Here is a 12,289-nt window from a genome sequence, read left to right on the forward strand (position 1 = left end):
GTTTCCGGCTCCTAAAAAGGTTAATGTAACTCCATTTGGGAATGAAGAGGTTAATATAACTTCATTTGGAAATGAAAAGGCTAATGTAAACTCCTACTCCCCTCCTGGGCAAGGTGGCCCAGGTGGAATAAGTATCAGAAGGACACTGACTCCCTCCCTTGCTTCTAGGCAAGGACAATTAGCTCAAAAGGAGCCAAACTGTCTGGAACAAACAAGTAGCCCCCTCCCCCCCCAGAGGGTCCCTAACCATAAACAGCTCAGCCAATTGCCCCCCCCCCACACACACACACACACACACACGGTGTCTCGCTTTACCAATGTTAAAATCTGGTCACCTTGCCCAAGCAATAAGTCCTAAACCAATTCTATGACCACTAGTACATTGCAAATACTCCCTGCCCCCTCTATCATGGTAGGAGTGACTGGAATAATTTTCTTCCTCACCTTACTTTCTCCTTTAGTCCCTTTAAAACTCCCAGACGGGGTCTGCGTGCATGAGTGGGAGGTGGCAGGCCTGGGACTCTGACCTACACGACTGACTGTTCTAGCGCGACATCTCCAGCCATGAACCGGTTTGGTACCCAGTTGGTGGCAGCCACGGCAATTCCCTCACCACCTACGAAAATCCACACCAATGAAAACCTCGATAAAATTGGTATGTCTTTGGATGATATCATTGAATTAAATTGAAAGGAAGGAAAGAAGCAGAATTTTCCAAGACTAAATAGAAGACTCCAGCAAAGTGGTACCCAGCAATTCAGGATGAGAGCATGATGGGGAATCCAAGAGAATTCTGGTTTTGGTTAAGACTAGTCTGAGCGATAGAGGAAGAATAATGCCTGGAAAGAGACGTCCTTATGGAGTTATCACCGGCCTTGCAGCTAGGCAAGCAACTTGAATTCAAAAAGAAATTAGTCCTATGAATCATCCACCTCTAAGTGACAAGAATATAGAACGATATTTTCCAATGTTAAAAAAACAAAGGAACCCTTCTGAAACAAAGTGAAGTGCAGAGGAAACCAAAGGCAGTTTTCAAGAGACCTATCCAGTTAAACAGAAAAAGTAACATTCGAGCTAATTTCACCAGGAATGGAAATAAATTAAGCCATCGGAAAGACACTCATCAGGCAACTTTTTTTTTTCAGAAGAGGCCTGAAAGTTCAGGCCCAGTTGAACACAGAATTGCTAGACGATGTAGTAGTAAAGAGAATTCGTCAATGGTGAACTTCTACCACCAATGGTGGAATTTTGACAGTGTCCATTAACAATCCTGGAGCAGTCCAGTGCCCAGTAACTCAGAAACCAGGATTAACTTGTACTGCTATACCTTTCTTCTTAACATAACAGGAGCAATCTGATGTAAAGAAAATTTCTAAAGTTGTCCCCCTACAATTTGACATAAATACTGTTAGACAAAAGACAGGGATGACTTTGAATGAGCAGGTTGGGATCCTGAAGGAGCAAAGAGCCACTCTCACATTCAACAAAGGAGGAAGCCGCTCTGTAACTGTGGGATAGATCCCGTGTCAAAGGGATTTTTGAGTGATGACTCTATTTGAAAAGGTAAATTGCTTGAAGAGTTCACAGAAATTCAAGAAACTTCACTTCAAAATATTCACGAGGCTAAATAACTCTTATTTTTATTTTTGAAGTTTAGAAAATATATATGTAAAAGGCTCAGCACCTGTGGCTCAAGCAGCTAAGGCACCAGCCACATACACCTGAGCTGGTAGGTTTGAATCCAGCCCGGACCTGCCAAACAACAATGATGGCTGTAACCAAAAAATAGCCAGGCATTGTGGAGGGCACCTGTAGTCCCTGCTACTTGGGAGGCAGAGGCAGGAGAATTGCTCGAGCCCAGGAGTTGGAGGTTGCTGTGAGCTGTGATACCACAGGACTCCAGGGCAACAGCTTGAGGCTCTGTCTCAAAAAAAAAAAAAAAAAAAAAAAGTAAAATAATGCCCTGGAGGAATAACAGGGAATAAATCTATGTGTTCTTAAATATTTCATGGTTGGCCCAAACAGAACAATTCTCTTTTTGACATGTTTGGTTCCATACGCAGCAGAAGGAAGACAGAAAGATAAAAATTGATTATTTTTATGAGTGGTATTTAGGATCTTACCACTTTTGCCCATTTTCTAGATTTGGCCCTGGTAAATCTTGGTCTTCAGATACATATATAAGTTGCTGTGTTGATGTAATAAGTGCAGTTGCCTTCTCTTTATTAGAGTTATAAAAATTTTATGTGAATTTTACTTTTGGGTTTTAAGATTTGTGGAAATATAGGGAAGTTGGTTCATAGTTTGGGTAATGTTAGGCTAAACCCCCTGGGTTGTATATCTTTACTGCTGAACTGTATAACAAGAAATGACTCTAGGCATTAGTCTCAGTTTAAAATGATGGTGTTTGGAGGCTGTATATGCATATTTACGAAGTTATCTGGTAGGGCCTTGGAGGAGAAGGTCTAATTTAAAAATATGATAGTTTGTGTTTAGTAAATAAAGAAAGCATGAAGGGAAGTGGCAAGTCGAAGGACAGGCAACTGAGATGAAAAGTTTCAAAACCCAGGTCACAGGTATACTGTTTGGATTTAGTGTAGTCTTGAGTCTGTTTTCCATGAAGAATTCTTCAAGTGATATTTTGAAGAATTATAATTATTTATTCATTTTTTTTTAGAGACAGAATCTCACTTTATTGCCCTTGGTAGAGTGCCATGGTGTCACACAGCTCACAGCAACCTCCACCTACTGGGCTTAAGCGATTCACTTGCCTCAGCCTCCCAAGTAGCTGGGACTACAGGTGCCCGCCATAACGCCTGGCTGTTTTTTGATTGCAGTTAGGCCAGGGCGGGGTTTGAACCCACCACCCTTGGTATATGGGGCTGGTGCCCTACTCACTGAGCCACAGGCACTGCTTAGAATTATAATTATTAAAATGGGTTGAGTCCATTAGATATTTTGATAATAAAATTAATAGCCATAAAGTTCTAAACTTCTTATTTAAAAAGTATAAATTTATAAGGTTGTAAGCTTACTAAATTAAATAATTTACAGCTCCAAAACCAAAACATGCTTATATACATCACAGTGTAAAAGCAGAATTATAATAGAGTTACATTGTAGCTCTCTTGTGTACCTTTCACTCTGATCTTGTGTGGTGTAAAGTTCAGGAATTCACAGAAAGAAAGTGTTTTTCCTCCTCTCTGGAGGTGTGGGAAGAGTTAGTCTATTGTACCAAGATAGTGCTAAGAGTTCTCAGATAATTGTATACTATAAATTACAATATAATACCAAAATGAAGCAAAATATTCCAGCTACAGGTTACAAGTTTGGTCATTTTGAAGCTTGACTTTTTGGTTTGCTATAATGTTAAATTCAAATGGGTATTAGTTTCTTTGGAGTATATTATTAGTGTTGACTTTTGCTGTAAAACAAAGCATTAAGTTATCTTTCCTTCCTGACTTGCATTGTATGCTAGACTTCATTGTTGTCTTTCATATTTCTTGGGTTACTTATTGGTTTATGCTAGCCATGGAAAACTATTAATTTTACGCTTATACCAAAGAATTAAATTTGATTATTAATATCTGATATTTTGCCAGTATTTATACTGATAAGGGGTTGTTGGAAGCCAGTCACAAAAATTTGGAAGTAAACTCAGTCTCTTTTTAACTCTTTGATGGTTTTAACTATTTGATGGTTTAACTATTTGATGGTTTTCATAGTCCTTGCAATGCAAGGACTCATTGCAAAACATTTTTGCAAGTGTGAATGCTTGTATTGGGTCCAGAAACAATCCATTTTAGACTGGTTTAGAATTACTGGTAGTTTATTTGAAAGCAAAGGAAAAGCAACTGAGCACGAATTTGCTGTCTTTAGAACAGTTTGTGAAAATATGTTATAAAAATGTTTTTATTTTCCTCTTATTTTAAGTATTTTGTACAAAGCTATTAGTAATGCCATTTATGGGAGAACCTTAAAAATTACCCCAAACATTGACATTTAAGTGTGTCAAATAACAAAGTATCTTTGGTATATTAAACTTCTGCTCTTCATGCATCTGCAATTTAATTTTCTTTTTAAGTATAAAATTTTGCCTTTGGTACAACTAAATTAAAACTTCTTGAGTAATAACATGATGTATATAAACAAATCAATATGCTTTGTTGGAGGAAAATTTCCTCTCTTGAAATGTGGTTGTAGTCATCCTTGTTCCGTTCTTAAAGGTTTTACTTTTGTTTTTTAAACAGGATGCAACTTAAAATTTCTTTTGCATCAAGGTTTATGCAAAACATTGATGCAGTGCATCATAAAAAGAAAGCTTGTATTTAATGAGGAAGTGCTTTACACTGTATGTTTTTGTGTTTTTGAAAAAGTTACATTTAGATATATTCTGAAGCTGTTCATGTCTAACAAATAAAATGCTGCAGGTTTCACATAATTTATTCTTAGTTATAAACATTGAGTTGCGATTTTTAGATTGTTCTGTTTCGTAAATAACTTTGCAGTGATTATATTTGTAATTTTTAGGGTTTGAAAAGTTACCTAATAGTTACATTGGTAAATCAATGTAAGTGCTCCTATTATTGTCCCTCTAACTGGCTTTTGATGATGTCATTCATAGCCCCAAGAGGTAGTAGTCAGGAGGAATTAAAAAAGAGAATCAAATTTACTTAAAATGCAGAATATTAGGCTAGGTGAGGCTTGAGAGATTGTCCAGTTTAAATCTTTTTTTAATCTTAGTAAACTGAGTCCCAACATTTTCAAGACTTGTGTTGTTACAGTACAGTTATTTTTTGAGCACAGATCTAATTCTCAGTTGATTAATAAACTGTTTCTCTGAATTGAACACCCACAATAAATAAATAAATAAATAAATAAATAAATAAAATTCCCAGATGTGATGCCTCAGTAGGTACTGAAAACAATAGATCTTACACAAAACCTACTGAACCAATCCTCTTCACTTTTATCTTGCCAATGCTGGATTTGCCTGTCTCCTCCAATGCATACACTGCCATTCCATCTCCAGGTCATGTCTGGGAACATCAACTGTACACTTAACCTACCACAAAGAGAAAGAACCCTCCTTCTTTGATGGAGCAGACACCCTTCTGGGAGATCATCCCACCTCTAAAGCCAATGTGAGGACTAATATCTTCCAAACCTTCTCAGAGAATATCCACTCACTCTGCAGCTGTAACATCCACCACAAACCTTATCACCTCTTTTGTATGACCTGCACTAGCTCTGGGCCTTTTCTGGGCACTTTATACCGCAAGCCTCTGCAACCATACCACTAAAACCTTTCCTCCCAACACTGTCCAATCCCAGCAGGTCGATCATTCTCTGTCACCTCATGCTAATGGATTATTTTTACAACCCATATTCTTCTCAGGACTCCTCAACTTCATAATGTTTCCACTCTTTCTTGCCTTAAGCATAACTCTCAAAAATCCTTCCCCTGGGTACAGGCTCTGAGCCAGTGGACAGATTCCTCCTCTCATTGTGGGGACGGGGGGCAATTGCTAGTTCTTTTTTAGTCTGGAGTAATGAACCAGGGTCTCAGAGAAGTAACAATTTTCTCCACCTCTTTTCATTCCACATTAGCTCATGCTTAACCCATAAAGCCTTATTTTTTATTTGTGGAAACAAAGCATATTCTTGCCTACCCACCAACTGGACTGTCACACTGTCACTCTCACATACCCGTCTCCTTATAGTAACATTGCCCCACCTAATCAACTTCTACTCATCCCAGTAAGGATGCAAGTAAGGCCGCCAAAAGCCACCATTCTAATTCCATGCCTTGCTGCCCTGGAAATAACCACTGGGGTCGGGATAGAACTAGGAGGCATAGGGTCCTCCCTACATTTCTTCCCTGTACAAGAAAGCCTACAAGAAATATCCAGTATCTTTGTAAAGCTCCAAGACCAAATAGATTCCTTAGCAGCCATAACCCTCCAAAACAAACATGGCTTTGACCTCCTTACTGTAGCAAAGGAAGGCTTGGGCTTGTTCCTAGATTACAAATACTGCTTCTATGTCAACCAGTCTTGCTTCTATGTCAACCAGTCTGTATTCATCAGAGACGAGGCCAAGAAATTGGCAGAATGAGCAGCCAACCTCTGAAGACAAAACAATTCTGGGTCCTACAACATCTTCAGACAGTGAATACCATGGCTCCTTCCCTTTTTAGGCCCCTTATTAATTTTCATTTTGATAATTACCTTTGGCTCATGTATCCTCAACATTCTTGTCAAATTTGTTTCCTCCGGACTAGAAACTCTCCATTTGCAAATGGTCCTCAACATGGAACCCCTCATAGAATATTATCAGTTTCTTCCATGGACCCCTAGAGAGATCCCCTAATTGCCCCTGAACAGCCAACCCCAAAGATGCCCTCTCTGGAGGGACACCCAAGTGCCAATTCACTCAATGCTTCCATCAGCAGAAAGTAGCAATAGCAGTTGTGCTCCTAATACCAATAGCAGTCAGGTCTCTCTGTTCAGAGTGGGGAGTGTAGGTGGCTGATACAGGACTTCCAGGTTGTCTCGGAGATATTATGCAAAAATAATTTTTCACAAGGAATGTCTCATGGAGCCATGCCATTCCCTTGCAATGGCTACCAGGGACAGTACCCTATGATACTGCCGCTGGGACCAGACTTGTTTTTTCTCTTTCTCACTCCCTACATACCACTTCATGGGTAGTAGACTCTCGTCCTTGCCTCTTATCTTGATTACATCCCAGTCTTCTCTGCCTTTCTGGGTATCCACAAAGAAAAAATGTCTCTAATTTGCAAAGAAATGCGGGCTGGCCTGGAGACTTAGTGAAAGTGTGTTGGAGCTTTAATCAGCAGGTTTTTAGGTGGTCAGACAAAGAATTGGAAGATACACCACTAAAGAACACAGAGACACAAAAACAGACTAGGACAGGTGACTGTCCTTTGTGAAAAAAGAGCCAGAAGAAAGAAACTCTGTTTTCCATCCTCATGGGCAATCCATCCACATTCCTTCCAAGGAGGCACTTCAAGCCACACCAGGGAGTACCCTGGCCATAGGCTTTCAGTTGACACACCCTTTCTGAGTGGACAGGACACCAGGATGAAATAAAGAGTACATGCCACATTAGAGTATTCAGAGTTTATTGATAGACATAAAAAAGCTCTAAAAAGTTAAGACAAGGCTTAACAGTAGAGGGGTAGTAGAAACAGCTCACCAATCTTTATTCAAATTTCTACTTCTTATATATCTAAAGCTACCTTTTTTCCAATGTGGCATTCTTTCTTAATTTGCATAGTTCAAGGCAAAGATCACATTAACCTTTAGTATAACTCAGTGACTTATTACAACATTCTGTTTCCTGCTGATGTCGGAGTCACAGGCAATTTCTTTGGCCTTTCCACCTCAAGAATAAGGAGGTGGCCTCCATGGCCACAGTAATTGTTACAGCTCAAAGATACTCAGACTTGGAGAGTATACTGCAGAGCTGAATTATTTCAGCAAGAGAGAGAGAGGGAACTTCTGCATAGTTATGGAAGGAGACCCAAGAGAGTGTTGCCAAGCAAAGGTGGAGAGTGCTGGGTATATATCCTGACATTCACCCCTCTGCAGTCCTAACTCCAGCCAATGAGGTGTGTTTATTTTCATTGTGATTATTGGTTCAATCCTCTGTCTAATTGGTTCTTGACCCTGGGGAAAGTCCAAGGAAAAGTTTGTCCAAGGAAAAATTATTTTTGCATAATATCTCCAAGAGCTCTGTGCATAGCCTTGGAGAGGGGTTTTGATTACCAGATGGGGATGCCTGTCTGGAGTTGTGAAGGCACTCTGCATCTAAAAAATGCCTAAGTAACAGGGTGTTCTGTTTTTTCTCTTCCATAACAGACTATGGGGCAAGGAGTTCTTGTTCCATTCTCACTCTAACTTAGAAGCATCTAGTGGTTGTCTGCACATGTGCATAATTTTCCTGTTCCTGCCTTTTCATTCTTTGCTAAGCTTTCTCTTATTTAGAGGAATATGTGTTCTATTTAAAAATTTTTTATTAAATCATAACTGTGTACATTAATGCATTTATGGGTTATAATGTGCTGATTTTATATACAATTTGGAATATTTACATCAAACTGGTTAGCATAGTCTTCACCTCACTTACTTATTGTGTTAAGACCTTTATAATGTATTCTTAATAGATTTGACATGTACCTTGAAATATGTACCATAGGTGAGTCCAATTATCCTCCCTCCACCTGGCCTCTGCCTCCCTTCCCCTCTCCCTCCTCTTCCCTCTTTCATTCCGGGCTATTGTCGTGTTTTATCACTAGTATGAAAGTGTGGATGATTATATATTGGTTTCATAAAAGTACTGAGTAAATTGGATACTTTTTCTTCCATTCTTGAGATACTTTACTAAAAATATGTTTCAGTTCCATCCATGTAAACATAAAAGAGGTAAAGTCTCCATCTTTTTCATGGCTGCATAATATCCCATGGTATACATATACCACAATTTGTTAATCCATTTATGGATCGATGGGCACTTGGGCTTCTTTCATGATTTGGCAATTATGAATTGGGCTGAAATAAATATTCTAGTGCAAATATATTTGTTGTAAAATGATTTTTGGTCATTGGGATATATACCCATTAGAGGAATTGCAGTATCGAATGCCGGGTCTACTTTTAGTTCCCTACTTATTCTCCAAACTTCTTTCCAAAAGGAACATAGCTTGCATTCCTGCCAGCAGTGAAAAAGTGTTCCCTTCTCTCCACATCCATGCCAACATCTGTAATTTTGGGATTTTGTTATGTGAGCTAATCTTACTGGAGTTAGACGATATCTTAAAGTGGTTTTGATTTGCATTTCTCTGATGATTAAAGATGGTGAGCATTTTTCATGTGTCTGTAGGCCATGTACCTGTCTTCTTCAGAGAAGCTTCTGTTCAATTATCTTGCCTACAATGAAATGGGATCATTTGTTCTTATTAGTTTGAGTTCTCTGTGGATTCTAGTTATCAGACCTTTGTCAAAAATATAACCTGCAAATACCTTCTCCCATGCTGAGAGCTGTCTGTTTGCTTTACTTACTGTGTTCTTGGCAGTGCAGAAGCATTTTAGTTTGATCAGATACCAGTAATATATTTTTAGGGTTGCTTCAATTGCCAGAGGGATCTTTCTCATAAAATATTCTTCCAGGCCAATTTCTTGAAGTGTTTCCCCTGCTCTCTCTCCAAATATCTTTATAGTTTCATGTCTTAAGTTTAAATCTTTTATCCAGTGAGAATCCATTTTTATTAATAGTGAAAGGTGGGGATCCAGTTTCAGTCTTCTGCAAGTTGCCAGCCAGTTCACAGAGCACCATTTGTTAAACAGGGAATCTTTTCCCCAATGTATATTTTTGATAGGCTTATCAAAGATAAAATGATGGTAAGTGGCTGGGTTCCTCTCTTGGTTCTCTCTTCTGTTCCATACATCTACCTCTATTTTTGTGCCAGTACCATGCTGATTTGATCACTATAGATTTATAGTATAGCTTGAAGTCTGGTACTGTGATTTCTCCTGATTTGTTTTTATTTCTGAGTAATATATTAACTATTCAAGGTTTTTTCTGATTCCATACAAAATGAAGTTTTATATTTTTTCCAGATATTTATAATATGACAGTGGTGCTTTAATAGGGATTGCATTAAATTTATATATTTCTTTGGGTAGTATGGACATTTTCACAATGTTGATTCTTCCCAGCTATGAGCTGGTATGTTTTTCCATTTGTTAGCATCTTCAGCTATTCCTTTTCTCAGAGTTTCATAGTTCTCTTTATAGAGACCTTTCACATCCTTTGTTAGGTAGATTCCCAAATATTTCATCTTCTTTGGCACTATTGTAAAAGGAATAGAGTCCTTGACTACTTTTTTCAGCTTGAATATTGTTGGTGTATATAAAAGCTACTGATTTGTAAGTATTGATTTTGTATCCTGAGACACTGCTGTAATCCTTGATCACTTCTAATAGTTTTGTAGTTCAGTACCTGGGGTTTTCCAGGTATAAAATTATATCATCTGTGAAGAGTGAGAGTTTGATCTCTTCTCACCCCATTTGGATAGTCTTGATTGCCTTCTCTTGCCTAATTGTGATGGCTGACTTCCATTACTATGTTGAATAGCAGTGGAGACAATGGGCATTTTTGTCTAGTTCCAGATCTGAGTGGAAATGTTTTCAATTTTATTTCATTCAATATGATATTGGCTGTGGGTTTGCTGTTGATGGCCTCTATCAGTTTAAGAAATGACCCATCTAAGCCTATTTTCTTAAGTGTTCTGACATGAAAGGATGCTGGACATTATCAAAAATGAAGACCATGTGATTCTCTCAATTGGTGCAGAATATGTGTTCTTTTTCTACAACTAAACTCTAGAGGGCAGATCAACTATCTTCTGATTCTCTTCTTTCCTACCCATTGTGACTCTTAGAGTATCATGTACATAATACATGTACAACATTTTCTGTTGAATAAATTAGGCAATTTGGGCATGAGCCTATTAAAATACTTGAGCAAAAGACTGATAAACTAAACCATGTGTCTATAGATTTGGGGGCCTGGTCTTTTCTACAAGATCAGGGATATCTTGAGGTGGAGGACTGGGTTTTGGTGAGGGTAGAGAGGAGTCTTATGCAGATGGGGAAGAGGGGCTCTACTCATGGCTCAAACTTATATTTGTTTCCAAGTTGAGATTGAGATGCTTACACCCTTTATGCTAATTAGACACAAAAGAAAACGTGTTTTCACCTGTTCTTTCTCTTTAACCTTTGCTTTTTTACCGCAACTCCAATGTTGGTTGACTGCTTAAAACATTCATTCCATGGCTGTTATCTCCCATCTTATGCCATTAGTCTGAGCACTGTCTGAGAACAGGAACTATTTTATTATTATTACTATTTCTCTTGGTTCCAGTTTAATAGTTGACCCACAAGAGAAAGACCATTAACCAAAAGACTTAAGAACAAGTGACTAGAAACCCATGCCAATGGACAAAGTGGCACTGTTATGGGCACACTGTAGGTTTGTAGAGTTCTTTTTCAGTGCTTACAGGAAAACCTAAACCCTAAGGTGTTCCTTAGGAGGGTAAACAACAGGGAGCTGACTCGGCACCCGTATCTCAGTGGTTAGGGCACTGGCCACATACACTAGGGCTGGCAGGTTTGAACCCAGCCCAGGCCTGCTAAACAACAATGACAACTACAACAACAACAACAACAACAAAATAGCTGGGCATTGTGGTGGGTACCTATAGTCTCAGCTTCTTGGGAGGTTAAGGCAAGAGAATTGCTTAAGCTCAAGAGTTTGAGATTGCTGTGAGCTGTGATGCCATAGCATTCTACCAAGGGTGACATAGTGAGATTCTGTCTCAAAAAAATAAATTAAATAAACAACAGGGAGTAACCACAAAGCTCTAGCACATCTCACATTATACCTCAATGACTGTAGCCTAGGCCCTCACATACATTGAGTAACTCACACTGTGTAGTATCCAGTACATAAATGAGTTAAGAAATCATCTTCTGACATTTCAGGAGGACCATTATGCTCAGAAGCATCTAGAGATTATTTTTTCCTTCAGATAGTGACTCTGAGTCAGATCCTGAAAGTACCAACATGAGGAGGATTTAGGCAGATGGATGATACTTGACTTCAATGAGATATAAAGAAAAAATAAAAATGGGCATGCCTGTGGCTCAGTGGGTAGGGCACTGGCTCCCTATACTGAGGGTGGCAGGTTTGAACCCAGCCCCAGCCAGCTAAAACAGCAGTGGCAACTGCATCAAAAAATAGCCAGGTGTTGTGGTGGGTGCCTGTAGTCCTAGCAACTCGGGAGGCTGAGGCAAGAGAATCGCCCTAGCCCAAGAGCTGGAGGTAGCTGTGAGCTGTGATGCCATAGCACTCTACTGAAGGTAATAAAGTGAGACTCTGTCTCTAAAAAAAAAGAAAGAAAGAAAAAGAAAATGCTATGCAGAGTGATCATAATGATAGAGCTCATTATTAAGAGTGCAAAATAGTGGGCAGAGCCTGTGGCTCAGTGAGCAGGGCACCGGCCCCATATACTGAGGGTGTTGGGTTCAAACCCAGCCCCGGCCAAATTGCAACAAAAAGTAGCCAGGCATTGTGGTGGGTGCCTGTAGTCCCAGCTACTCAGGAGGCTGAGGCAAGAGAATCACCTAAGCCCAAGAACTGGAGGTTGCTGTGAGCTGTGATGCCACAGAACTCTACTGAAGGCAACAAAGTGAGACTCTGT

General features: G+C 39.2%; 1 pseudogene; it reads left to right on the forward strand.

Annotated features, from left to right (window-relative positions):
* Window positions 1-564: 564 nt before the first annotated feature.
* Window positions 565-1,518, forward strand: LOC100964005 (annotated as a pseudogene).
* Window positions 1,519-12,289: the final 10,771 nt, after the last annotated feature.

The sequence above is a fragment of the Otolemur garnettii genome, unplaced genomic scaffold (genome assembly GCF_000181295.1).
Source record: "Otolemur garnettii isolate 467f Iridium unplaced genomic scaffold, OtoGar3 scaffold00010, whole genome shotgun sequence".
Classification (NCBI taxonomy): Eukaryota; Metazoa; Chordata; class Mammalia; order Primates; family Galagidae; genus Otolemur; species Otolemur garnettii.